Raw genomic sequence first — 27,547 nt, 5'->3', positions numbered from 1 at the left:
GATGGCAGGGTGAGTAGCCCGGGCGTAGCTGAGATGAACCAGGTGGGAACCAGGTATCCTTCAGGCTGACTTTATGAGGGTGACTACCAACTCGCCTTCCTTAGCCCTTGGTGGTTTGGGGTGACCCCGACTTTGAGTCCCTATGGGGGTCACCCAGGGAAGTTGCTGAAGCCTCACTCCCCTTCGTTTGCCGTGTGCTTGTTGCCTGGGCCAGATCACTCCAGCTTCTTGCCTCCTGTGAGCTATGGGCCCTAACTGTGGCTACGTGGCTGCGGCTTTTGTGGTGTTGTGGCGTGGGCTTTGAGAGCCCCACACCGGCAGGTTTAGCAAAAGAAAGCTGGATCTATCTCCGCTTCGGGATCTGCCGCCCGTTTGGGCCTGGTGCTCTCTAGCAGTCTCCTTACTTCCCACTCCGTTGCTCTCTCTCTAGCTGAAGATGGATTTCGGGTAGCACTCCTAGTTGACCGTTCTCCCCCGTCAGTAGCCACTGCGCGGCGCGCTGTTAGACAGCAACAGCCCCACAGGTCTGCTCCTCACTGAGCCCTATGGAGTTCTGCTCTAACTGACTCACTGCCCCTCCTCTCCTGTTCTTGCCTACGCCACCTAGCAACCAGATTCTCTTACCACACCCCTTGAGAGGAGATGGAGGCTTTTGGCCCCCTCCACTATTCCAGTGAAGGTCAAGGCTTTTCCCCCTCCTGGGATCCCCAGGGGTCCTCTCATGGGTACATGTGTGAGACCTGATCACTATGCGCCTGTGTTCCACACCCCGGTCAGCCTTCTGGATTACCTGTATTGTACTGTCCCCAGCATGGGTGCAGTACTCAGTGGTGCCTGACCAGGTCAGGGGCGCCACATTCCCCCTTAGTTATCACCAGCACGTCCTCGGGCTGCAAGACAACATTTTAAAATGCATAAAACATTAAAACATGTAAAACATTTTTAAAAGCACCAGGTACCATACATCACCACCCTCCACCCACAAGTCCGTTAACCCCCCCAAAACCCTCTCACGTTGGCCGCGGCTTCAGCCACTTCTGGCAGGATGTAGAGGCGGCTTACATGGGCTGGTGGTTTCAGGGTATACCTGGCCTGGTGGATCCGCGCCTTCAGCCTCTTCTGGCAGGATGCAGAGGCGGCCTCCACAGTTGGTGCTGACCAGGTACCCTCTTTGTGGTGGAGAGCCAGGCCCCATAAACAGGCATGCTCTCTGGTCGCAGGTGAGCCAAGGCCCTATATACGGACGGGCTCCTCCTGGTTGCAGACGAGCCAAGCCCCTAAACAGGCTGACTCTGGTGGTGGTGGTGCCCTTTTGGTGTAACTATTTACACTGCGAGAGTTTGTGGCTATAGCCAGTTCATAGCCTTAAGGTTTATGGTTTTCTCACAATAGTTTTTGTGGGCACATGCTTAAACGTAAACGTTGCAAAACAAACTTTTCAAACTGGTCAAAACAGTAACTTCTCTTCTTACTTTACTTTTCTCTACTCCTCCATACCAGGGCTTGGGCCTGTTGGGCTGCGGCACCTGTTGCTTTCTTGGTCTTTGTCGTCGTCTGAGGTAGTTTCATCTGTAGGTTCCTTGTCTTTTCTTTCTTGATCTTCATCTGTTTCCTTTGCTGCATCTGTTTCTTTATCTCTGTCTTTTCTTTCTTCCTTGGGACATGGCACTACATCAAGCGCATACAATCCTCTTTCGCCTTCATGCATAGTGAATTGTACTGTATTTCCCATCTTTAAGTTTCTGCCAGGGTGTCCTCTAGGCAGATGAGCGTTCACATCTCTTCTGTTGACAAATATCCCTTCTTTGATACCAGGGGCTACAATGAATCCATATCCACTTCTCAAATTGAAATCCTCCACTACTCCTCTGCAAAGGGGTCCTCTGACCTGGGCTTTGGCTCTTCTCAGGAACCTTTTCTCCTGTAGGTCTCTGGCTGTGACTTCTCTCTGCTCTGGAGACTGTGGTGCAGGGGACAGCGTTGTTCGGTTGCGACGCCTTGTCTTGCGGGCTGGGTTCTGCTGGGCTGTTACCTCAATGCCTGCAGGGCCCCAGGTGAGGTTTCTGGGCTGATCTTCGTCAGCAGACGGTGTCAAGTCCTCCTCATCCCAACGTGAGTAGGGTAACATCTCCGGCTCTGAGTATTGCTCCACTGCCGGTGGCTCTGGAGTCAGCTTCTCAGCTTCCTGGCCTCCCCTCCCCCTTAGTTCTTCGCTGCACTCTGGTCGTGGCAGCGCTGGGGATGAGTGTTCCTCAGCTGGTCTGGGCGGTGGACTCTCTGGCGCGGCTGCAGGGGTTGCCTGAATCTCCTTGGGGGTATGCGGAGGGAGCAGATACCGATCCACCATCTCTTGTGGGAACTGGGCCTCTAGGTCAGCCTTCAGCTTCCAGTATTCGGGGTCCTCTCCTATCAGGGTCTTCCTAGCAGGGACCTCTTTGGACTGGGGAGCGGTGTCTGCTCTGGCCTTGCAGGCCGGGGTAAATGATGAGGTAATCTCTTCTTGGCGGGCCACGCCTGGCATGGCGGCGGCCTGGTCTTGGCGGGCCGCGCCCTGGATGGCGGCGGCCTGGTCTTGGCGGGCCGCGCCCTGGATGGCGGCGGCCTGGTCTTGGCGGGCCGCGCCCTGGATGGCGGCGGCCTGGTCTTGGCGGGCCGGGCCTGGCATGGCGGCGGCCTGGATCTGTGTCGCTGTTGCAGGGGGCTCTGTGCAGGCTGGGCTGGACGTCGCTGCAGCAGTCTGGGCTTGGCGGGCCGCGCCTGGCGTGGCTGCGGCCTGGTTCAGCACCTCACTTGCGGCGCGGACGAGCGTTGCTGCGGCGGTGGGGTCTCGGCGGGCCGGGCCTAGCAGGGCGGCGGCCTGGGTCAGCGTTACGCCTGCGACGCGGATGAGGGTCGCTGTGGCAGCCGGTTCTTTGCGGGCCGGACTGGGCGTTGCTGCAGGGACCGGGTCTTGGTGGGCCGAGCAGGGCATCGCTGCGGCCGCTGGGGCTTGGAAGGCCGCACCTGGCGTGGCTGCGGCCTGCTTCAGCGTCGCCGCACCGGACGCCTCTTCGGGGACCGCGGGCGTGGCAGCAGGGGTCGGGGCACTTGCGCTGGCCGGGGCATCACTCGACTCACCCACCGGTGGCAGCATCGGGGTCTGCGTCATCGCCGTCCTGTCTGGCACTCGGCGCGCGGCTCTCCTTTCATAGGCCCGAACCGCCGCGGTCATCTCCAGCATTTCCATTCGTTCTTCCCGGATCTGCTCCACAACCCGGGTCTCCAGTCGGTCGCAGAACTGGGCCAGCTCCCGATACCACCAGGCAGCGGAGCCCGGTTCTGGATTTCTGCGGTCAGACGCCATTTCTTCTGCGCCCTCTTCTGCACGACTCTCCAGCTGTGGACTCGCCGTTGCCTCTGATAGCAAGCTGTTCAGTTTCTGCTCTGCCTCTTTCAGCAGCTCCTCTCCCAGCAGCAGGCTTGTGGCTCCCTTTCTGTCCCGACGTCTCTGGACGCTTCCACTCTCATAGCTGGCAAGGTCAGAACTCTGCAGGGGATCTCTGGGTAGCCACGCCTCTTCGTGGGTGGTAACTTCTTCCAGCGCGGGCTGCCGTTGTTTTTCAGCGCGCTTTTCATGGTGGCAATATGGCGGCGCTTCCAATTTTTCAAGCGGACCGCCCAGGCACATGGTCACCTGTCTGAACAGGTCTAGTCCTTATCCTGTTCGTGACGCCAGATGTGAAGCCCCACAGGTGCAGTGTCGGTGCATTACCTTCAGGGACTCCACTCGGCTGGATCTCCGTCACTGGTAGGAAATCTTCTGTTTGATCGTGACGCCACTCTCAGTATTGCGGCCAGTAGGGACCGCCACTGCAGGTTGAGGGTCGCCTGGGGCTGATGGTGTGTGCAGTTAGTTGGAATAGCCTCCTGAGAGTGAGGCAAGCCCCAGGGCCCGGTGTAGATGCGTAGTACTACAAATCGCAGAATGACTCACACAGGCAGAACTGTCTTTCAAGGGCTTTACTCACATTTGATGGCAGGGTGAGTAGCCCGGGCGTAGCTGAGATGAACCAGGTGGGAACCAGGTATCCTTCAGGCTGACTTTATGAGGGTGACTACCAACTCGCCTTCCTTAGCCCTTGGTGGTTTGGGGTGACCCCGACTTTGAGTCCCTATGGGGGTCACCCAGGGAAGTTGCTGAAGCCTCACTCCCCTTCGTTTGCCGTGTGCTTGTTGCCTGGGCCAGATCACTCCAGCTTCTTGCCTCCTGTGAGCTATGGGCCCTAACTGTGGCTACGTGGCTGCGGCTTTTGTGGTGTTGTGGCGTGGGCTTTGAGAGCCCCACACCGGCAGGTTTAGCAAAAGAAAGCTGGATCTATCTCCGCTTCGGGATCTGCCGCCCGTTTGGGCCTGGTGCTCTCTAGCAGTCTCCTTACTTCCCACTCCGTTGCTCTCTCTCTAGCTGAAGATGGATTTCGGGTAGCACTCCTAGTCGACCGTTCTCCCCCGTCAGTAGCCACTGCGCGGGCGCTGTTAGACAGCAACAGCCCCACAGGTCTGCTCCTCACTGAGCCCTATGGAGTTCTGCTCTAACTGACTCACTGCCCCTCCTCTCCTGTTCTTGCCTACGCCACCTAGCAACCAGATTCTCTTACCACACCCCTTGAGAGGAGATGGAGGCTTTTGGCCCCCTCCACTATTCCAGTGAAGGTCAAGGCTTTTCCCCCTCCTGGGATCCCCAGGGGTCCTCTCATGGGTACATGTGTGAGACCTGATCACTATGCGCCTGTGTTCCACACCCCGGTCAGCCTTCTGGATTACCTGTATTGTACTGTCCCCAGCATGGGTGCAGTACTCAGTGGTGCCTGACCAGGTCAGGGGCGCCACATTGGCCTTAGCAGCAGCTCATTGACATTGCATGCTCCTATTTAGTCTTTGATTTACAGATACAGCCAGATCCTTCTCTACAAGTGATTCTCCTAGTTTTACACCTGAAAAATATGATGCCCACAGGGCCGATATTAGCTTCTCTGATGCTTAAAAATGTATATGATTCCACCCTTCCTGTCCAAAACAGTATCCAGCAATAAATAAACCTTACATGCAATTGTGTACCTTTATTAAAAAACTGTATGTATAAGTATGTACCAGAATGAAGTAATGAAATAACCATACAGATAAAAACATAACAGTAGTGAAAAAATGATAAATAAGTAATGTTTTTTTCATTTTATAAGATACACGTCAAATTTAGGGGAAAAAAATAAATGGGATCTGTCTTATAATCCAGTGGTGTCTTACTAGGGTGGCTGCAGTGAGGTAACAGGAGGCCGGGGCGGTGATGGAGTAGGGTGATGCTGTTGGCGGTGCGGGAGGTGTCTCAGATTCTTTCTGCGGGAGCTCTTGACGCAGGAACATCCAGAAACTATCGACGGTGCGGGATTCAACGAAATGGTGCCCGTAGTCAGTGCGTATGCAGATTGAGCTTTCGACTCAATGATGAGCCGAGATTTCATCTGCACACACCCCACCTCCAGCGCCATTTTCTTTAAGTCCACTGCTGGGAGATCAATGGGATGGACATCTGCGCATTTGCCGACTCCGGTCCCATTATTTGAAGCCCGCACTGCCGACATTTTCAGGATGGCCCCTGTCTCACCGTGCACAGCAAGCACTAGCACCATCTGTAGCACTGCGCACAGCCCACAGCCCGCATCATTGCCCCTGCCTCCTGTGATCATTCTCCACCACCTGTTAAGCTACATGACTAGGGTATTATAAAGTGTCCCCATGCACACAATAACAACACAACGCTGAGTGACGATGGAAATATACGGCCATAGCAGCCTTTATTAATAACAATTAACAACATATTAAAACTGTTAAACCATCATAACTCTAATTTTTCCTTAAGGAGATCCTGGATGGCCTAAACCCACTTAGAAACAGCACCAGAAACCATCCCCAGTCGCACCACATCGACTCGGGGCTGACCATTGTCACAGTGCTGTCCCTTCCAACTTTAAACCTGTTCCCCGGGAACCGTCCCGGCCGGAACTAAACCATAACCAAGTATGAAGGGTCAACATACCTCCGATGTGATCCCTTACATCATTAACCAAGGCCATCCCTGACCTCCTCACCTCAGCTGCCATGACATAAATCTAACCTAAAACAAGACTGTAAAATAAATATAATCACTTTAACGCTTTCGTTATAAATTTTTTTTTTAGTTACTAATTTTTATTATATTAATCAATCCAGTCTATATACACATAAATAAAGGGGCAAGTGGGTGGGTCTTCGTCCGGTCCTGGCTCCACACGACTAGATATCCCCAACGGCTCCTCCTCTTCGAAATAAGGTACCTGCACTTTCTTCTCTCCACCTCTACCCCAAACTTCCTTCCAATCCTATTTCAGACCCACTTACCACGTGACTTATTCAAAAACCCTAACACTCCCTCGTCTTGAAAATCAGCCCACCCCCTCCTTGCTAACCCCTTCATTTCCAAAGTCCCAATTAACCCCATACGTGCCTGTTCTTACAAACCCCTGTCATGTCCGTTCCTCCGCTATGGGCTGCGCCCCCCGCTCCAGCCCTTTTCTTTCTGCTTATAAGATGCACCCTTCATTTCACCCCCAAATTTTGAGGAGAAAACGTGCGTCTTAAAATACAGTATACACCAGCAACCAGCTACGTAATAAAGTACAAATAAATATATATGAGCAGCAAAGTAAATATATACATAAGTATGTACAAGCATCCAGCAATGAATAACCCGTACACACAAATACACTCCTCAAGACTGAAATTGCAACACCAAGAAGGAAAGGAAAAGTCTGCAATTGAAATTAGACATCACATATCAAGCCTAAGGCATCAAACAGTATCCACACAAAACAGAAGAATATGTTTCCATGACATTGGGATACGAGCCAGACGTCCAGCTACATGTGTCCATTGAACTCATGCCACTGCTCTGAAAAGCTATTATGGTGCAAAGAAAAACAGGAATGGAGGCTGGAATGGAGGTCTATCACTCTTTAGTCTCACTATTGTCTTGGACTTAGAGACAGCTAGAGTTTGGTTTGGAGACCAGGTGGACAAAGCCATGAAGAGGCCTTCATAAGGGAATGTGAAAATGTTTCAGGATCTTTTTTTCAACATGAAAACTCATGGCTGCATGTTACTTGTGCTACTGTGAAGAGCCTGCATGGCCGAAACGTCCTACCATGGCTTGCAGCTTCTCCAGTGCTGTCTCCTATTAAGCACATCAAGGACATCATTGGTTGGCAATTGCAAAAGGAGCTGTCAACAGCGGATCTTGATGATTTGTGTGCACAAGTACATTTAGCATAGCACAACATTGCCTAGAAAACTATTAATAGCTTCATTCCTTATTGATAGCATGCCAAAGCGTGTGAGTGCATGTACAGTGCCTTGAAAAAGTATTCAAACCCCATGAACTTTTCAATTGTTTTTTCACTTTACATGAACAAAATAAAATGTATTTTATTGAATTTTATGTGATATGCCATCACAAAGTGCAATTATTTGTGAAATGTAATAAAAATTATACATTGTTTTCTAATTATTTTAAAAATATAAATCTAAAAATTACATTGTGCATTTGTAATCAGCCCCCTTTAATCAAATCCTGAGTGACCCACTGTCTCCAGAAGTCACATAATTAGCAAGTTGAGTCAAACTGTTTGTAATTTAAAGGGAACCTGTCAGGTCCAATATGCACCCAGAACCACAAGTAGTTATGGGTGCCTATTGCTAATGTACCGCCCCGCGGGCTCGGCTGTGACCGCCGAGTCGCTTGGATCCATGCTCGCACTGCGGGTGGTGGCTCAAGCCTCTCACGGACCCGGGGGTCACGTCGCTCTGCAAGGGAGTTGGCGCTACACGCGGGGATTTGGGGTGTTTGGATTTGAGTTGATAGTTCATGACGCCACCCACGGGTTGTGGTGATTGTGGACACCACCGCTGCGGTGAAGGTACGGGGATCCCGGGAGCGGTGTAATGGCGCAGCTAGGTGTTGACCCCTCCGTGGGTAGGGGTTGTTGGTCCCGGGGTCCAGTGGGCCGAGGCCCGGGTGCAGCGCGGCGCGGTGCCTGATGGCACTGGTGTACTCACTCTGACACTGGAGTCGCTGGTAAACCAAATGGAGTGATAAACGGGGCCCGCAGCCGGCTGCAGCTTTTCCCAGGTTAGGTTGGTAATGTCCGCCTTTTTCCTGCACCTTTATATGTGAATCTTGACTCCTGTGCCTAGGCACTGGTAGACCGCTCCCCAGTGTGTACCTGTCGTAGGAGCCCATTTGCCCGCAGACGCTGGCTTTTTGGATCTCTGGCTCTTGGCAGTGGCACTTATCCGGAATGGTTGGGCTGTTGCCTTCAATCGGGACTTAGGTGGGAATGAACCCCTGAGGTCCAGCCCGCAATCAGTTAATTTGACTATGGTGGTGGCTTCTAGCCTAGTTCGGGGTCTGAGTACCCTGCCTGGTGCTCCGGTATCCAGTTGGCTCACCGGTTCGGTTCCGGTGGGCCACTACTAGAGATGAGCGAACCGGCCGCGGTTCGGCTCGAGTTCGGTTCGCCAAACGGAGGTCTCGTTCGAGTTCAGTTCGCCGAACGGAGGTCTCGTTCGAGTTCGGTTCGGCAAACCGGTTCGGTGAACCACTCAAACCGCATAGGAAACAATGGGAGGCAATCACAAACACATAAAAACACCTAGAAAACACCCTCAAAGGTGTCCAAAAGGTGACAAACAACTCACAACACAACACAAACACATGGGAAAGTGACAAGGACATATACTCATGTGAAAACAAAAGAGCAGGACAAGGAAAAAGAGAAGGAGACACAGATATAGGCATGGCACGCCCTTCTAAAATCATGTAAAACACCGCAAGGTGACTCCAAGCGGAGTCTCCCTTTTTTCCAAAAATTGGGCCACACACACACCCACCCCTTCAGTGGCAGCACTTGTGCCCCAGTTGTACACTTCACAGCTAGATTTGCATCAAGCACATTCAAAAATACGCCATTCTTAACCGTCCCCAGGATAACACCGGGGTAGGTAGCAAAGTCTTTCCTGATCCCAGCTCTGTGCATCTTGGATCATTTTTAAAAACAATGTAAGCAAGGATTACTCTAAGCGGAGTCTCCCTTTTTTTCAAAAAATTGGGCCCCACACACACCCACCCATTCAGTGGCAGCACTTGTGCCCCAGTTGTACACTTCACAGCTAGATTTGCATCAAGCACATTCAAAAATACGCCATACTTAACCGTTCCCAGGATAACCCCGGGGTAGGTAGCAAAGTCTTTGCTGAACCATGACTTGTTCATCTTGGCTCCTTTTAAAAAACACAGCAAGCAAGGGTTACTCCAAGCGGAGTCTCCCTTTTTTCCAAAAATTGGGCCACACAGACACCCCATCAGTGGCAGCACTTGTGCCCTAGTTGTACACTTCACAGCTAGATTTTCATCAAGCACATTCAAAATACACAAGCATTTACTCTCCCCAGGATGACACAGGGGTAGTAAATTCCTTGTGGATCCATGACTTGTTCATTTTGATGAACGTTAGTCTGTCCACATTGTCACTGGACAGACGCGTGCGCTTATCTGTCAGCACACACCCAGCAGCACTGAAGACACGTTCAGAGACAACGCTGGCAGCTGGACACGACAAAATCTCCAAGGCGTAAGTGGAGAGCTCTGGCCATTTTTCAAGATTTGAAGCCCAAAATGAGCAAGGCTCCATTTGCAAAGTAATGGCATCGATGTTCATTTGGAGATACTCCTGTATCATCCTCTCCAGCCATTGACTATGTGTCAGACTTGTTGTCTCTGGTGGCCTTGCAAAGGAGGGTCTTAAAAAATTATGAAAAGATTCAATAAAATTGCTGTTACCAGCACCAGATACGGTGCTACTGGTACGGGTAGACTGTTAAAGATGACGAGACCGTCCCATGTTTGTCAAGTTACAACCGGGAGATTCACTCCCTGCACCACGGGTGTTTGGTGGAAAAGCCAAGCTAAGATCAAGTAACAGCTTCTGCTGATACTCCTGCATAAGTGCGTCCATTTCTATGGCTGGAATTATGTCACAAAATTTGGACTTGTACCGGGGCTCTAATAGTGTGGCAAGCCAGTAGTCATTATCACTTCTAATTTTGACAATATGAGGGTCATGTTGGAGGTAGTGCAGCAAGAAGGCACTCATGTGTCTTGTGCAGCCATGCGGACCAAGTCCACGCTGTGTTTGTGGCATAGAGGTGCTAACCGTTCTTTCTTCCTCTGACATCTCCCCCCAACCTCTTTCAACAGAAATTTGACCAAGGTCTCCCTCATCCGCTGAGTTTTCCATGTCCATGGACAGTTCGTCCTCCATTTCTTCATGTTCTCCTGCACCTTCCTCAACATTTCGCCTGCTACCATGCGCCCTTGTTGATCCCTGTCCCCCATGGTCCCATGCCTGCCGCGTTGGTGATGTTGTTGTGTCTTGCGCATATGAATCCTCCTGTAGTTCCTCCCCTTCCTGTTGTCCCACCCCCTGACTCCGAATAGTGTTTAGCGTGTGCTCCAGCATGTAAATGACTGGAATTGTCATGCTGATAAGGGCATTATCAGCGCTAAACATATTCGTCGCCATGTCGAAACTGTGCAGAAGGGTGCATAGGTCCTTGATCTGAGACCACTCCATCAGGGTGATATGCACCACCTCTGCATCTCGTTGGCCCAGGCTATACATGATGACGTATTGCACCAGGGCTCGGCGGTGCTGCCACAGTTGCTGTAACATGTGGAGAGTCGAATTCCAGCGTGTCGGCACATCGCATTTCAGGCGATGAACCGGCAGGCCGAAAGACTTCTAGAGCGATGCAAGTCGCTCAGCAGCGGTGGTTGAACGGCGGAAGTGAGCAGACAGTTTTCGTGCCCTGTTCAGAAGGCCATCTGGGCCGGGATAGTGTGTTAAAAATTGCTGGACAACAAGGTTCAACACGTGAGCCATACAAAGCACGTGTGTCACCTTGCCCAGGCAAAGGGCCGCACCCAGGTTTGCAGCATTGTCGCACACGGCCTTACCAAGCTGCAGGTTGAGTGGAGACAACCATTTATTAAACTCAGTCTCCACAGCTGCCCACAACTCAGCCGCTGTGTGACTCTTATTTCCAAGACATTTCAAGCTAAAAACCGCCTGATGCCGTTGCGCTCTGCTGCCAGCATAGTAATGAGGGGTGCGTGATTCCTTCTGCGCAGTGAGAACGCTGGTGGCCTGAACAGGCAGGCTTGGGGCGGAGGTGGGGGACCCAGATGAGGTGGAGGAGGCAGAAGAAGTGGCGGAACTTGGACAGACATAGGATTGACACACAAGTCGTGGGGATGGCAAGACTTGTGCAGCAGACCCTTCACCATCTATCACCATAGTTACCCAGTGCCCAGTCAGCGACATGTAACGTCCCTGTCCATGCTTACTGGTCCAAGTATCGGTGGTGAAATGCACCCGTTCACACACAGAGTTTCTCAAGGAAGCGGTGATGTTGTGTGCGACATGCTGGTGTAGCGCGGGCACACCTTTCTAAGAGAAGTAGTGGCGACTGGGCATCTGGTACTGGGGCATAGCGACAGACATAACGTCTCTAAAATCCTGTGTGTCCACCAGGCGGAAAGGCAGCATTTCGGTAGCAAAGAGCTTACAGAGGGATAAAGTCAACCTCTTAGCTTTGTCAAGGGTCGCAGGAAATGGCCTTTTATTTGTCCACATCTGAGGGACAGAGATCTGGCTGCTGTGTGTAGACGGTGTTGAGTAGGGTGTCCCTGGAAAAATGCAGGTTTGTGAGGAAAGTGCAGGCGTAGACATGATGTTGCCTTCATCCAACGTTGGTGCTATCGATGTCTGAGAGAGCTGTACACACGCACTTGTTTCCCCTTCCAAACCAACTGACGACCTACCAAGCAAACTGCCTGTTGCGGTTACAGTGGTGGAAGTTGTGCGTGGAAAACCAGGTGTGACAGCTGTCCCCACAGTCCTAAAAGATGAAGAGCGTGCGGATGCACTGGAAGGGGCAGGCGGTGGATGGTTCGCTCCGCTAGGCCGCATTGGAGCACGGTGAGCTTCCCACTGGGACATATGATATTTATTCATGTGACAATTCATGGAAGAAGTTGTCAAACTGCTGAGGTTTTGCCCTCTACTAACAGAATCACGACAAATTTTACAGATCACATAATTTGGGCGATCTTTTGCTATGTCAAAAAAGGACCAGGCTAGGCAAGGCTTAGAGGGCATGCGACCTGCTGATCCACCCCGACTAGTGCTCAGAGGCACAGTGGTGGCTGAGGATGCAGTTGTAGACGTACTACCAGTACTCCGACTCTGTCCAGGAAGGCGCAAGGTAACTTCGTCGTCAGTTGCATCCTCCTCCACCGTCTCTGTTGACCTTCTCGAGGGCCTGACTGTGGGTTGACAGTAGGTGGGATCTAGAACTTCCTCATCAATTGTTGTGTTTGCACTCCCCTCACCCTCAGACCGAGCCTCTTCTTGCCCTGACCGAATATTTAAGTTGTCATCCCAATCTGGTATCTGCGTCTCATCGTCATCAGTATGTTCCTCATTGTCTATTACAACAGGTGTTTCAGTTTGTAAATAAGGGTCAACATTATGCTCAGAAACGTGGTCATCACGGCCTGAATCTGAGTCACAAAGGTTCTGGCCATCACTCCAGACCATTTCCTGTTCTGTACTCACTGTAGCTTGGGAGCAGACCTCTGATTCCCAGGCTATAGTGTGACTGAACAGCTCTGCAGACTCAGCGATCTCAGTTCCACCATACTGTGCAGGGCGGATGGAGACTTCAGAGCTGGGAGAAAGCAAGTGTGATTGGGATGACAACTCAGAGGACTGGTGTTTTTTGGATGCGGTAGTTGAGGTGGAGGAGAGGGCACTTGTTGGACCACTTGAGATCCAATCAAGCATTTTCTTTTTTTGGCCATCATCTACCTTTGTTCCAGTTGTTCGTGTCCGTAAAAAAGGGAGCACATCGGATTGTCCACGGTAAGTAGTAGACATCTTACTTTTGCTGGAAGATGGTCTATCTTCAGCAGATGTTAATGGAGCTTTGCCACCTTCCCCACGGACAAACCCTTTTTTTCTTTTTCCAACACGCCTCTTCCCCTTTCCACCAGCATCTGTCATTTTGCCACTCATTTTGATTGCGACAAGATTGTGCACTTAAAATGTGGTAGTAAAAATTGAGAGGTGGTGTAGATTGCAGCGGTGGTCGATCTTTATTAACAGCAGAATAAACAACAATAACTATCCCTGACAATGCAACTACGGCCCTTAAACTGGCAGCATAGTTTGCTAGTATAATGGCTTAGTAATAATGAGTTTGAGTGTGCAATGCAGAGGTGCTGCACATACAGTTAGGTCCAGAAATATTTGGACAGTGACACAAGTTTTGTTATTTTAGCTGTTTACAAAAACATGTTCAGAAATACAATTATATATATAATATGGGCTGAAAGTGCACACTCCCAGCTGCAATATGAGAGTTTTCACATCCAAATCGGAGAAAGGGTTTAGGAATCATAGCTCTGTAATGCATAGCCTCCTCTTTTTCAAGGGACCAAAAGTAATTGGACAAGGGACTCTAAGGGCTGCAATTAACTCTGAAGGCGTCTCCCTCGTTAACCTGTAATCAATGAAGTAGTTAAAAGGTCTGAGGTTGATTACAGGTGTGTGGTTTTGCATTTGGAAGCTGTTGCTGTGACCAGACAACATGCAGTCTAAGGAACTCTCAATTGAGGTGAAGCAGAACATCCGGAGGCTGAAAAAAAAGAAAAAATCCATCAGAGAGATAGCAGACATGCTTGGAGTAGCAAAATCAACAGTCGGGTACATTCTGAGAAAAAAGGAATTGACTGGTGAGCTTGGGAACTCAAAAAGGCCTGGGCGTCCACGGATGACAACAGTGGTGGATGATCGCCACATACTTTCTTTGGTGAAGAAGAACCCGTTCACAAGATCAACTGAAGTCCAGAACACTCTCAGTGAAGTAGGTGTATCTGTCTCTAAGTCAACAGTAAAGAGAAGACTCTATGATAGTAAATACAAAGGGTTCAGATCTAGATGCAAACCATTCATCAATTCCAAAAATAGACAGGCCAGAGTTAAATTTGCTGAAAAACACCTCATGAAGCCAGCTCAGTTCTGGAAAAGTATTCTATGGACAGATGAGACCAAGATCAACCTGTACCAGAATGATGGGAAGAAAAAAGTTTGGAGAAGAAAGGGAACGGCACATGATTCAAGGCACACCCCATCCTCTGTAAAACATGGTGGAGGCAACGTGATGGCATGGGTATGCATGGCTTTCAATGGCACTGGGTCACTTGTGTTTATTTTATGACATAACAGCAGACAAGAGTAGCCGGATGAATTCTGAAGTGTACCGGGATATACTTTCAGCCCAGAGTCAGCCAAATGCCGCAAAGTTGATCGGACGGCGCTTCATAGTACAGATGGACAATGACCCCAAGCATACAGCCAAAGCTACCCAGGAGTTCATGAGTGCAAAAAAGTGGAACATTCTGCAATGGCCAAGTCAATCACCAGATCTTAACCCAATTGAGCATGCATTTCACTTGCTCAAATCCAGACTTAAGACGGAAAGCCCCACAAACAAGCAAGACCTGAAGGCTGCGGCTGTAAAGGCCTGGCAAAGCATTAAGAAGGAGGAAACCCAGCGTTTGGTGATGTCCATGGGTTCCAGACTTAAGGCAGTGATTGCCTCCAAAGGATTCGCAACAAAATATTGAAAATAAAAATATTTTTTTGGGGTTTGGTTTATTTGTCCAATTACTTTTGACCTCCTAAAATGTGGAGTGTTTGTAAAGAAATGTGTACAATTCCTACAATTTCTATCAGATATTTTTGTTCAAACCTTCAAATTAAACGTTACAATCTGCACTTGAATTCTGTTGTAGAGGTTTCATTTCAAATCCAATGTGGTGTCATGCAGAGTCCAACTCGCGAAAATTGTGTCACTGTCCAAATATTTCTGGACCTAACTGTAGATTTGCACTAGTGGGACACTAATGGAAGTCCAACAGCCACTTTTAGGATGCCACTAAGTTTACTCAGTGTTTGCTAGTATAATGGCTTAGTAACAATGAGTTTGAGTGTGCAATGCAGAGGTGCTGCAAATAGCTTTGCACCAGTGGGACACTAATGGAAGTCCAACAGCCACTTTTTGGATGCCACTAAGTTTACTCAGTGTTTGCTAGTATAATGGCTTAGTAACAATGAGTTTGAGTGTGCAATGCAGAGGTGCTGCAAATAGCTTTGCACCAGTGGGACACTAATGGAAGTCCAACAGCCACTTTTGGGATGCCACTAAGTTTACTCAGTGTTTGCTAGTATAATGGAGGAAATGAACAGAGGAAGGATCCAGCACAAATCCTCGTAGGTTCAAAGTAAAAATTCATCCTTTATTTCATAAGTTAAAAATCTTTAGAGACCGGGGGTGAAAAATATATACAATTAGCGCATAGGTGTACTTTATGCGTTTCGGACTTAGGGAAGACTTATGATTAAGGACTCTGTTGTTTTTATTCCCTAAGTCCGAAACGCGTAAAGTACACCTATGCGCTAATTGTATATATTTTTCACCCCCGGTCTCTAAAGATTTTTAACTTTTGAAAGAAAGGATGAATTTTTACTTTTAACCCACGAGGATTTGTGCTGGATCCTTCCTCTATTCATTTCCTCCGCTTACCTTGGCTGGCCTGGACCTGCCAGCGGATCCGTGCACCCAGGAGATCATAGCAGTTGGGTCGGCAGGTGAGCTGAAATTTCCCTATTTTGCTAGTATAATAGCTTAGTAACAATGAGTTTGAGTGTATAATGCAGAGGTGCTGCACATAGATTTGCACCAGTGGGACACTAATGTTTGCCCGGATTATATCCGGATTTTAAGACGCACCCCTCATTTTCCTCACAAATTTATGGGAGGAAAAGTGCGTCTTATAATAAAAAAACATGGTACATCATCAGCAATATGAGGCCGGCAGGGATCCTGTCCTGTGAACAGCCTTTGGCCTTCTTCACACAACCATGTCTCATGATATGTGTGACGTTCATTTTCACATGTACCAAAGACACGGACACATGTAGATGCATTAAACTCAATGGGTTTACTCACACATCTTTGTTTTTACACAGACCATGTGTCCGTGTGGAGTTCACGCGTGTCTGTGTGCTCCACATGGTGAAATGTCTGTTTTCTGCCGCCAGCACGGGTGTCCCATGGACCACACACTGATGTGATCCATGCGACATCAGTGGACATGTACTGGATAAAAAACATGTCACTTAAAAAAAATGTTTTATACTTTGCCGTCTCTGCCTCTGCTGTTACTTCTGGGTCCTGCTCATTAAGCTCATGAATATTCACTGCACTGACCACGGACCCGATGTAACAGCATCACCGGAGACAGCAGCGCCAGAGAAAGGTAAGTATACAAGTTCATGTTGACCATGTGCTATCCGGATGTGACATGGCTGCACACGGACAGCACATGTAAAATACACATACGGACACATAGATGACCTTACGTACCTTCTCTACAGACTGAAACATTGCATGGATGTGTGAAAGAGGCCTTCATCAGAGTAGTGAGAGTATGGACATACACAGGTTTTTATGTGATAAGAAACAATTCGGGGGCTCTATAGCCAAAAGTCGTAAGTGCTAGCTAGCAGGGATATTGATTAGCTATACTTATCAAATCACCCAAAATAAAGGGAAACCTCAGAGCTTCCCTGAAAAATCAACAAATCTACAAAATCCAAATGAGCCCGAATGAAACCTCCTGAAAACTATCTATTTTGGAAAGTATTTTTTTCAGGGAGAGGGAAAATAAGTTATGGAGAAGTAGTAATAGGGAATGGGAAGGTTTTGAGAAAGAATGCCTGTAGAGAGGTTGGTTGGTGGGAAATAATATTTGACAAAGGTTTTCCTGACAGCTATTTGCTGGCATGATCACTTTTTGGTAAAACATAATGCTTCTTTTTTATTTTTTAGCGGTAGTACACTATGCTTTTCCAGTACAAAGAGATTCTGAAATGTTATGTCATATATATATTTCTTTTATATGGGTTCAGATGGGCTTTATTTAAGAAATATCCTCTTTACCTAAACCACGAATGTGCTGTGAATGTAGCCTACAACGAAATAGTTTAACTTTCCATAAGTTGGAGGTATTCTTCTTTTCAAAGGCTTTACTAATAAATTCAAGATTAACCTCTGAAAGTTAGGCAGTTGAAAATCATGTGCGCGACGTGAATCAAAGATTAAATTTGTATGTCGAGAATAAATTAAAAGAAAAATCTGTTCAACATCTGTTTTCACATTTACCACAAATACCACTATTGCATTTTTGAATGAACATGTTTTAAATTCTGTGGCTGTGCAAAAATTCAAAGCCCAGAGAGCAGACCATTATTCATTTACATGTGTAAGACATAAATTGTTTAACAGCAATCTGCTCTTATATAGATCTTGTGTAACACCTGTACGGGAGACGGAAAGTCTATTCTGAACACACAAAAAAAAGTATGGCCTTTGAACTTTGGAGACATGTAGATATTGAAAACAAGTTTTTCATTTGTTTAGGTCAAATAACTAAAGAAAGAACCGTTAGCCTCATCGTTCACTTTTTTTTCACCTTAACTTAACGTAACCCAGATCATGACCACTTGGATTTTTTTTGTTTTATTTTAAAAAATAAAGATGCTATAGAGGTGAGACATATGTAAAAAATTCTTAGTTTTCAATTGTCATTCTTTTAACAGTGTTGTAACAATTGTTTAAAAGGTTGTTCTAAAGTTCCATCTTCAGGAGCACACTGCTCCCTGGGGGTGCCTGTCTGCCAGGAGCGGTCTACTCCTGAAGATTGAAAGTTCAGACAAGTAAAAAAGTCTTGCAGCCGCATTACAGGAAGACAGGCACAGTAAGGCTATGTGCGCACGTTGGGTGAAGGAGGTGGTTTTTTATCTTTTTAATTTTGCCTTATCTTCAAGTTATTGTAAAGGAAAGAATATTTAATAACATTTTTTTCCTGGAAAATCCATTTTGTCTTTGGTTTTGAATATTTTGTCAGTTCGCAAAAGGGGAGTATTTTCTGCACCAAATCTGCAAGTCATGAATAAGCAATGTGTGCATGACACTTCAAGTTTCTCATTGAATTTGCTGGCATCAGGACTCCCTTCAGGTTGCGTGACAAATTTGCACTCAAAAACTCATCTAAAAATGCAACATGTGAACACAGGCTAATATGCTAACAACATGATTCAAGTAGCCACCTATAAGTCAGAAATATGCCCAGGCCTCTTCCTTATTCTGTTACCATTCCAGTTGAGTGCTGTTTGCATATATTTCAGTGATTTTCCTGCTCTCCAGCCCTCCTAGGGGGTCTTCTGGAAAAATGCCTGAGTTTCCCATTGACTTACATTATACTCTTTACTCAAATCGAGCCCATCCAAGCATTCAACCTGCTTGATTTGAATACCAAGCACTTGAGCATTTTAGTACTTGCTCATCACTAGTTCTGTGTTTCTCTCACCAGGATTTTGCACCTATGTTGCCTCTGCCTTTATCATGGTGGGCTGTTGCATCCTGCTATTGCATTAGTTTCTCTGACCTGTGCTGGTAAACACTTTTCTGCTATGTTAATTTTTAATCTTTTGGAATTTTTAGAATTCCTTTTTTAGGCAGCTTTGTGTTTGATTTGAAATAAAAATGAGACAACAAACTAAAATGCACAGTAAATGAGAACGTAAAAATAGTATTGTAAAAAATAAAATTCTTCAAGGGCAAAGAAGAAGAAGATAATTTTTAAAATATTCAAGGGTGAAGAAACATTTTTTTAATATATTCAAGGACGAAGAACATAATTTTTAACTTATTCAAATACAAAAAAAAAGATAATTTTTAATATACTCAAGGATGAAGAAGAAGAAGATAATTTTTAATATATTCAAGGATGAAGAAGAAGATAATTTTTAAAATATTCAGAGACAAAGAAGAAAATTTTTAAAATTTTCAAGGATGAAGAAGAAAAAGAAGAGGAAGAGGAAGAAGATCATTTTTTAATATATTCAAGGATGCAGAAGAAGATGATACTTTTTAATATATTAAAGGATGAAGAAGAAGAAAAAGAAGAGGAAGAGGAAGAAGATAATTTGTAATATATTCAAGGATGAAAAAGATAATTTTTAAAATATTCAGCGATGGAGAAGGAGATAATTTTTAAAATATTCATGAACAAAGAAGAAGATATTTTTTAATATATTCAAGGACAAAGAAGAACATAATTTTTAATTTACTCAAGGATGAAAAAAGAAGAAGATCATTTTTAATATATTCAAGGATGAAGAAGAAGAAGAAGATAATTTTTAATTTATTCAAGGATGAAAAAAGAAGATAATTTTTCATATATTCAAGGATGAAGAAGAAGATCATTTTTAAAATATTCAGGGACGAAGAAGATCATTTTTAATTTATTCAAGGATGAAAAAAGAAGAAGATAATTTTTAATATATTTAAGGATGAAGAAGAAGAAGATCATTTTTAATATATTCAAGGATGAAGAAGAAGAAGATAAATTTTTAAAATATTCAGGGACGAAGAAGAAGATAATTTTTAAAATATTTAAGGATCAAAAAGAAGAAGAAGAAGAAGATAATTTTTTAATATATTCAAAGATGAAGAAAAAGAAGATGATTTTTAATTTATTCAAGGGAGAAGAAGATAATTTTTAACATATTCAAGGACAAAGAAGAAGATAATTTTTAATACATTCAAGGATGAAGAAGAGGAAGAAGATAATTTTCAATATATTCAAGAGCGAAGATAAAGAAGAAGATAATTTTTAAGATATTCAAGGACGAAGAAGATAATTTTTAATATATTCAAGGACGAAGAAGAAGATAGTTTTTAAAATATTCAAGGACCCATCCAAGTTTCAGTCGCATCATAGAGGTTACAGTAACAGAATTGCTGCTTTTATAACTTGTTATAAGGGCCCATCAATATCTGGATAAACATCCTCAGAGGCTCAGCGCCAAGGATAACGATTTTACCTGTTGGAAGCGGCATTTGCTAGCACAATTACTTTATTCAGTCTGATCTTGAATAATAACTTTTATAGTAAGAAAGTTAACTGCAGGCGATATTGAATAAAGAGTCTGTTCAAGTCAATCTTACAGAACTGGTTTTATTATGTAATACAAGTTAACATAACCCTTTGAAGTATTAAGCTGGAGTGGAAACTGCAAAAAAATTGCAACATGGTTTAGACCAAAAAAAAAGTAGAAACGAAGACAGGCCCACACAAGCTTCGTATATAACAATTACATTTATTACAATATGTTCAGTCTCCAAATATTCATACTATAGATAGTAAACTTGCGAACAAGACCCTCACTCCTGTAACTATTGAACTAGGTGTTACTTGATAATGTCTATACTGTCTGTACATGTCCCCACTAAATTACAAAGTGGGGCAGAATACGTTGATGCTATATAAATAAAATAATTACAGTTATATTATATACCTCTCAAATTAAAATTATAAGTTAAGAATTCCCTGATAATTAAATGCTTAATATATATTTAATATTTAATTTTAAAGGCCAATTTTATGGGATGCAAAGTAAAAGAAAAGAACAAAAAAAAATCCAAAATCTTATTGCCTTCAATTGAATTTGAACCGAGCACCCAAGTGAGATACAGTATAAGTCTAAAGTTTGGACATACTTGTTCCTGCAATGGTATTCTTTGTTTTGATTGGGATAGGCACATTATAAATTCAAACCGAAGTCAGCAAATCTATGAAGAAACACACGTGGAAACATGAAGTAAATAAATAGTGTGAAACAAACCAGAATATGTCTTTTAACTTATATTCCTTAAAGTATCCCCCCCCCTTTTTACAGTGATGACAGCTTTACACTTACTTGGCATTCTCTTAAACCGCTACATCAGGTCGTCACCTGGAATGGTTTTCCAACAGTGTTGAATGATTTCCCAGTGGTGCTGAGCATTGATTGGTGGTTTTGTCTTCACTTTGCGGTCCAACTCATCCCAAATATCTCAACTGAGTTGAGGTTAGGTGATTTGAGCATCACAACATCTGATACAGCTCTCCATCCCTCTCCTTCTTGGTCACATAACTCTAACATAGCATGGAGGCATCTTCTGTGTCATAATCCTGTTGCAACATAATAATGTTCTTACCAAGTGAAAACCAGATAGGATGCATTTTTTTTGCAGAATGTTGTGGTAGCCATGTTGGCTAAAAGTGCCAATTTGGAATAATTTACCAACAGTGTCACCAGCAAAGCACCCCAACAACATCACAAAGATCCACCTGCATGCTTCACGGTGGATGGTACACATGTAGACATCAACTGCTCCACTTTTTTCACATCTTACAAAGACACGGTGATTGGTGTAAAAAAAAAATCTACCATAACATAATACCACAGTACATATTTCTGCTGATATAATGTCTGGTTCTTTAGTTGTGTGGCCCAAACAAGTGCCTTCTTGTTTGTGGTTCTCAGTAGTGTCTTCTTAGCAGCAATTCCACCATAAAGGCTTGCTTCTCACTCTGGACAGCTGATTTTAAGATGTGTCTGCTACTTAATATTTGTGCATCATTTATAAAGAGTGTTCCCTGAGGTGCTGTCAATTTGCATTTTCTGAGGCTGTAACTCTGACAAACGTATCCTCTGCAATAGAGGTAATTCTTGTGCTTCCTTTCCTGGAGCAGTCCTCATGACATAACATTTCAATATAACAATTGGTGGTTTTTACAACTGCACTTAGGGACGCCTTCAAGGCTATAGCAATTGAGACTAACCATCATGTCTAAAAGTAATGGTGAGTTGTTTTCACTATTTTCTTACTTAACAGTTGTGAAATAGGGCTCTACACTGTATGGAATTGAGTACCAATACTTTCTCTGCAAAACACACCTGATAGTTCCAACCACATACTCATAATCCAAGAGGTAGAGCAGAAAGCAGGTTTAAAATTCCGCGCCAAAACACAGAGAATCCAGATGCTTGTTAGTAAATCCCTTTCTTTATTACTTTTTACCCAGGTCTACGCGTTTCGAGGACATATCCATCCTCATCATCAGGACAATGTACAACGAAAGACTATAAAGGATAGTCTTTCTTTGTACATTGTTCTGATGATGAGGACGGATATGTCCTCGAAACGCGTAGACCTGTGTGTAAAAAATAATAAAGAAAGGGATTTACTAACAAGCATCTGGATTCTCTGTGGTTTGGTGCGGAATTTTAAACCTGCTTTCTGCTCTACCTCTTGGATTATATCTACACTGCGGGACCGCTGCCTTCCACATTTACTATGTGCCTTTATAGGGGTTGTGACTTGCACAACCCCATCAGGTGAGTGTTCTAACCCACACTTGCCCCCACGTGTCATACCGGGTTAGAACCTATTTTTGCGCCTTTTCTTTCAACAGTTATCCTAACCACATACCCAGGCTGTTGAGGCCATATGCATTGGGTGACTTGTGGCAGGGGAAGATAGGAGACCAGATTGAAGAAAGCGTGATCCTTGTATGTTGGTTTAAGCATCAAACAAGAACCTCAAGAGGATTAGAAACAGACCCTTGATCGGCCCTAGACTGAAAGAGCCATAGTAAAGACTAATGACCAGGCCATCAAGGTATTGGCCTGTCCTCAAAGGCGTGTAAATGTAATTGACTACCCAAACAGATTGTCTTTGTGCGTTTGATAGCGCAAGGCTTTATTCTGGTCATAATAGGACCTTTCAGTAGACTACACATGGAAGGGTAGGTGACCATCACAAACTGTACTGTTAAGTTGGGCTGGGTTGTGTTGGAAATCACAGAATCAGTAACATTGGAAACAACTCACCGGGAGCTGAAAATATGTCTAATGTTGTGGTGTAAAAGTGGAACATACTGGAAGTTATGTGCCTGCTCTCTCCTATATGAAATTGTAACTGAAAAACGGTTGGAACTGTTAAGTAAAGAACACTTTTTTAAGATGAACTGGTTGTCCCCTGAGTTGTCTAATGGCATTGGTCTGTCGAGGACAACGGCAATATGTGGCCTGCATTAGTACACAACCCCCACGACACAAGTCCACACACCCAGCCAGAACCAAACATTTCATGGTAATGTATCATCACATCCAGATTCAATCCCTCATCCATGACTACCGCCCCTCAACACCCTACATATAGACTCTTCACATGGCATACCTGTTCATTACAAGATATTTCAGGTGGCTACTTGATGAAGCAGCTTGAGAGAATGTTAAAGTACAAGGCTACTTTGAGGAATTTAAGGTTTAACATGAACTATAGTTTGTTTTACATGTGTTTCTTTACTCCTTGTTTGCATATATGTTCTCTGTGGTTTTAGTGCCTTCAGTCTGAATCTACAATGTGCACATTCCAATTAGAACAAGGAAAATCATTGCATGAACAGGAGTGTCCAAACTTTTGACTGCTACTGTACGTCAACAGTACAAACCACTAAGCCATCATCCAACAAGGTAACATGTTTACTAGATGCTATCGGTTCCTCACAATGAGAAAATGTAGCAACCTTGGGCAAGTGACTTTGTCATCCAAAACTTTTAACATGAACTATGCAAGGCATGTAGCTATTTCAATGCATATTGCCTGCTATATTAACAGTACGATATAAGAAAGCAATATTATGAAAAGGGCTTTAACAAAACTTTGAAATCAGGATGAAATCTTTTCCAAAAGAAATAGTTCTTTAGAAAGTTTTAGTGTTCATTTGAAGTTTTGCCTTTGAAAAGCAAAAACAGCAACTCTCAGCAAAGGTTTGTCAGCAGATCGGCTCTGCGAAGAAGAGAGAATCTCACAACAGGAAAGCAGCAAAAGTTGCCCTGAGGCTTTTGTGTCTTTTGTTGTCCACGCGGACGATGAAAAATAACATGCAATAAAGCAATTTGTTTTAACCTCATCTGTCAAAGCCCCCTTGTACCAGACACACAGCTTGGAAGAGGGAGACATACCGGATTACACTAGAGGAGACAGTCTAATGCAAAATGAACAAGAAGACGTATGAATATCATTATATTACTGAAGATGCCCAACTTACTACATCTCTATATGCCAAAACTTGTAGAATATAAAGGTCATTAAAGGGGTTGTCCAGTCATCACAAGTTATTACCTTTCAATTGGATGATAATTTATTGAACAATGGGGATCCAACTACTGGGACCGGTACCAATCGGCACAATGAGGAAATTATTATCTGCATCAATGGCCTCTTTACAGATTTCAGATGCTGCAATGCCTAACCATGAACAACCTGACTGTCGGATAATATTTGCAGAATGACTACTGCAGCAGCTTCAGATGAACTCCTGTTTATGGCTTTTCAGAAGCAGTTCATTCATGTCAATAAGTTTTGCAACTAGCCCATGGCTAATGGGAGGACCAGTTTGCTTGGTGTCTTTTGAAATCTTCTTCTTTCAAATGAAGGACAATATCAACACATTCTGTCTAGGAAAACATTATCCTCTATACCAGACCTGGGCAAAATGTGGCCCCCGAGCCACATGCAGCCCTTTGGCTATCCTTTGCAGCCCTACTTTATGCAGTAGCATCCCACACCACGTGGTTGCCTCTGCCTAGTGTATCACAATCACCCGTATCACATTCACCTCACATAGCCACCATTGAAAGCCTTACATAGCCTTCTACATACATTATGACCCCCGCAAAGTATTTTATATACATTATGAGCCCCATATAGCATCCTATGTAATTTATAAACCCCACTTAGTCTCACATATACTGTATGAACCTCCACAGAGTCTCCTAAATACTTTATGAGCCCTTACATAGTCTCATATATTTTATGAGCCCCCACATAGTCTCCTATGTACATGATAAGCCCCACTTAGTCTTCTGTAAACAGTATGAACCCCATATAGCCTCCTATATACAGTATGATCCCCCACAGACTCCTAAATACAGTTTAAGCCTGCATATAGCCTCCTATATACATTATGAGCCCCATTTAGCCTTCTATATACAGTATGAGACCCCACATAGCCTCATATCTACATTAAGAGTCCCACATAGCTTCCTATATACATTATGATCCCCACATAGTCTCCTATATAAATGATAAGCCTTACTTAGTCTCCTGTAAAGTATGAACCCCCATATAGCCTCCTATATACAGTATGAGCCTCCACAGTCTCCTAAATACAGGTTAAGCTTGCACATAGCCTACTATATACATTATGAGCCCCATTTAGACTTCTATATACAGTATGAGACCCCACATAGCCTCCTATCTATATTATGAGCCCCCACATAGCTTCCTATATACATAATAAGCTCCACATAGCCTCCAATATACATTATGAGCCCCATATACTCTCTTACATACATTATAAACCCCCAATATCCTCCTATAGTATATTATGATCCCCACTTAGCCTCATATTGTTACAATGACTCTGGGTTTGTGGGGAACCGGGGACCCTAAGTTGTACATCAAGCTAAGGGGCCAAATGCTATCACTATTCTCAGGGATACCCCTAATGGTGGTGATGCCTGAGTCTCCATCCTGACCAATCCTGATCCGTTTCCTCTTCTCCCAGGGAGGGATGTTACTTGAGTGTAATGAAAGTTTCAGATATAGACAGACAAGGGAAAAAACAAAAGTATGTCACACAGCACACACACATAGGTAAGGACAATAAGAGATTCACGAGGAAATACAAGAGAAGGAAGGAAGCTACAAAGCAAGGGGTAAACTCCATAACCGTAACAAGCAAATAGCACAATTTTCACCAGAGAATCTGGGACACTATACCTCACAGGCAACATAGCTGGCATCGGTAGATTTCATCCAGCTTAAATAGAAAGGGAGCAGATGTGATTGGTCTCCCCACCATATGTAATCAAAGTAACCTAACAAACAGATTAGCAGAGATTACCTCTTGCTAGCCTGCCTATGATTCAGCACATGGCAGGTCGATGCCCAAATCTTCCTGTGTTGATCCCAGACACCAGAGATACTATTGGGAGGAGTGTCATAATCTGCAATGTGCCGCCATGACAGTTGGCGAAGTTTGTGCAAAACTTCGTGTGACACATATATACAATGTGAGCCCTGACATAGTCTTCAACATATAGTATTCGCCCCCATAGTCTCCTAAATACAACATAAGTCCCCACATAGCCTCTTAAATACTTTATGAGCCCCCACATAGCCTCAAATATACTTTATGAGCCCCCACATTGCCTCTTATATACTTTATGAGCCCCCACATAGCGTTCTATATACTGTCACGGGGGTACCACAACAGAGAGTGGTTCCTTCTATTTCAGGTGTTAGGAGATTGCAGCACATGGCTACATGCACACTTGTACGGGTTAAATCTGCTAGCTGTGAAGATTCTCCTTGGTCCAGATATACAAGGGTTAAGCAGTTCAACTGGTCTCTAACTCAGAATGAAAGACCTGATCTCAATTGTTTTGATTTTGCCATTCACCTCTGCTATAAATACTCTCCTCTCAGCCCAGGTAGTTGCCAGTGATGGCTTTGCTATACCTAGCCTTCAGAGTGGACTTGTGAGTTGTGAACTAAGGAGTCATTTTTTTGAGCTGTCGGTTTATTTGATGTTTAATCTATTTTCAGTTTTCCTCACTTATCCATTCCATTACATCTTTTTCTGGTTGCGGATGATGGAAATCTGCAGTTTCAGATACCCAAGATCATAGGTTCTCACTTTTACGCCAGTCACTTCAATATTTAGTGCATTGGAACAGTTAAGGCCTAGAGGAGAGAATGTGGGTACCAGCACCTGATATTCACTCAAAAAGGCTGGTCCCGTATTTTCATGCCTCACATCCAGATAAACCTGGTCCTGAGGGTTCGGAGTTCCCTCCTAGGAGAAGAGTACTATCACGGATGTACCAAGATGGATAGTAGTCCCCTCTATTTCAGGTGTCAGGAAACTACATGCACTACATGCACATTTGTTAAATGCACGTGTTAAATATACCAGCTGTACAGATTCTCCTTGGTCCAGTGCTGCAGGAGTTAAGCAGTTTGGCTGGTCTCCTACCGCAGAATTAAAAGCATGATCTCAGCTGTTCTGATTTTCCTATTCACCTCTGCTATAGATACTCTCCTCTCAGCCCAGGCAGTTGCCAGTGACACCTTTTGATATACCTAGCCTTCAGAGTGGACTTGTGAGCTGTGGACTGAGGAGTCATTTTTGGAGTTGTGTGGAAGCTTATGTGGTGTTTTCCCTTCCTTTAATCCCTTTTCAGTTTGCCTTACTTATCCTTTACTCCTTTTTGTAGTTTGGTGTGCTTTGCATGATTGCTGTTAATTTTACCCCTATCTGCCTTATCCACTCTCTATCTTTAACCTAGAGTGGGACTAGTGTACCATCTGTCCTGTGCACTATAGA

Source organism: Anomaloglossus baeobatrachus, chromosome 10 (assembly GCF_048569485.1).
Source record: "Anomaloglossus baeobatrachus isolate aAnoBae1 chromosome 10, aAnoBae1.hap1, whole genome shotgun sequence".
NCBI lineage: Eukaryota > Metazoa > Chordata > Amphibia > Anura > Aromobatidae > Anomaloglossus > Anomaloglossus baeobatrachus.
Note: the sequence above shows the minus strand (reverse complement) of the source record.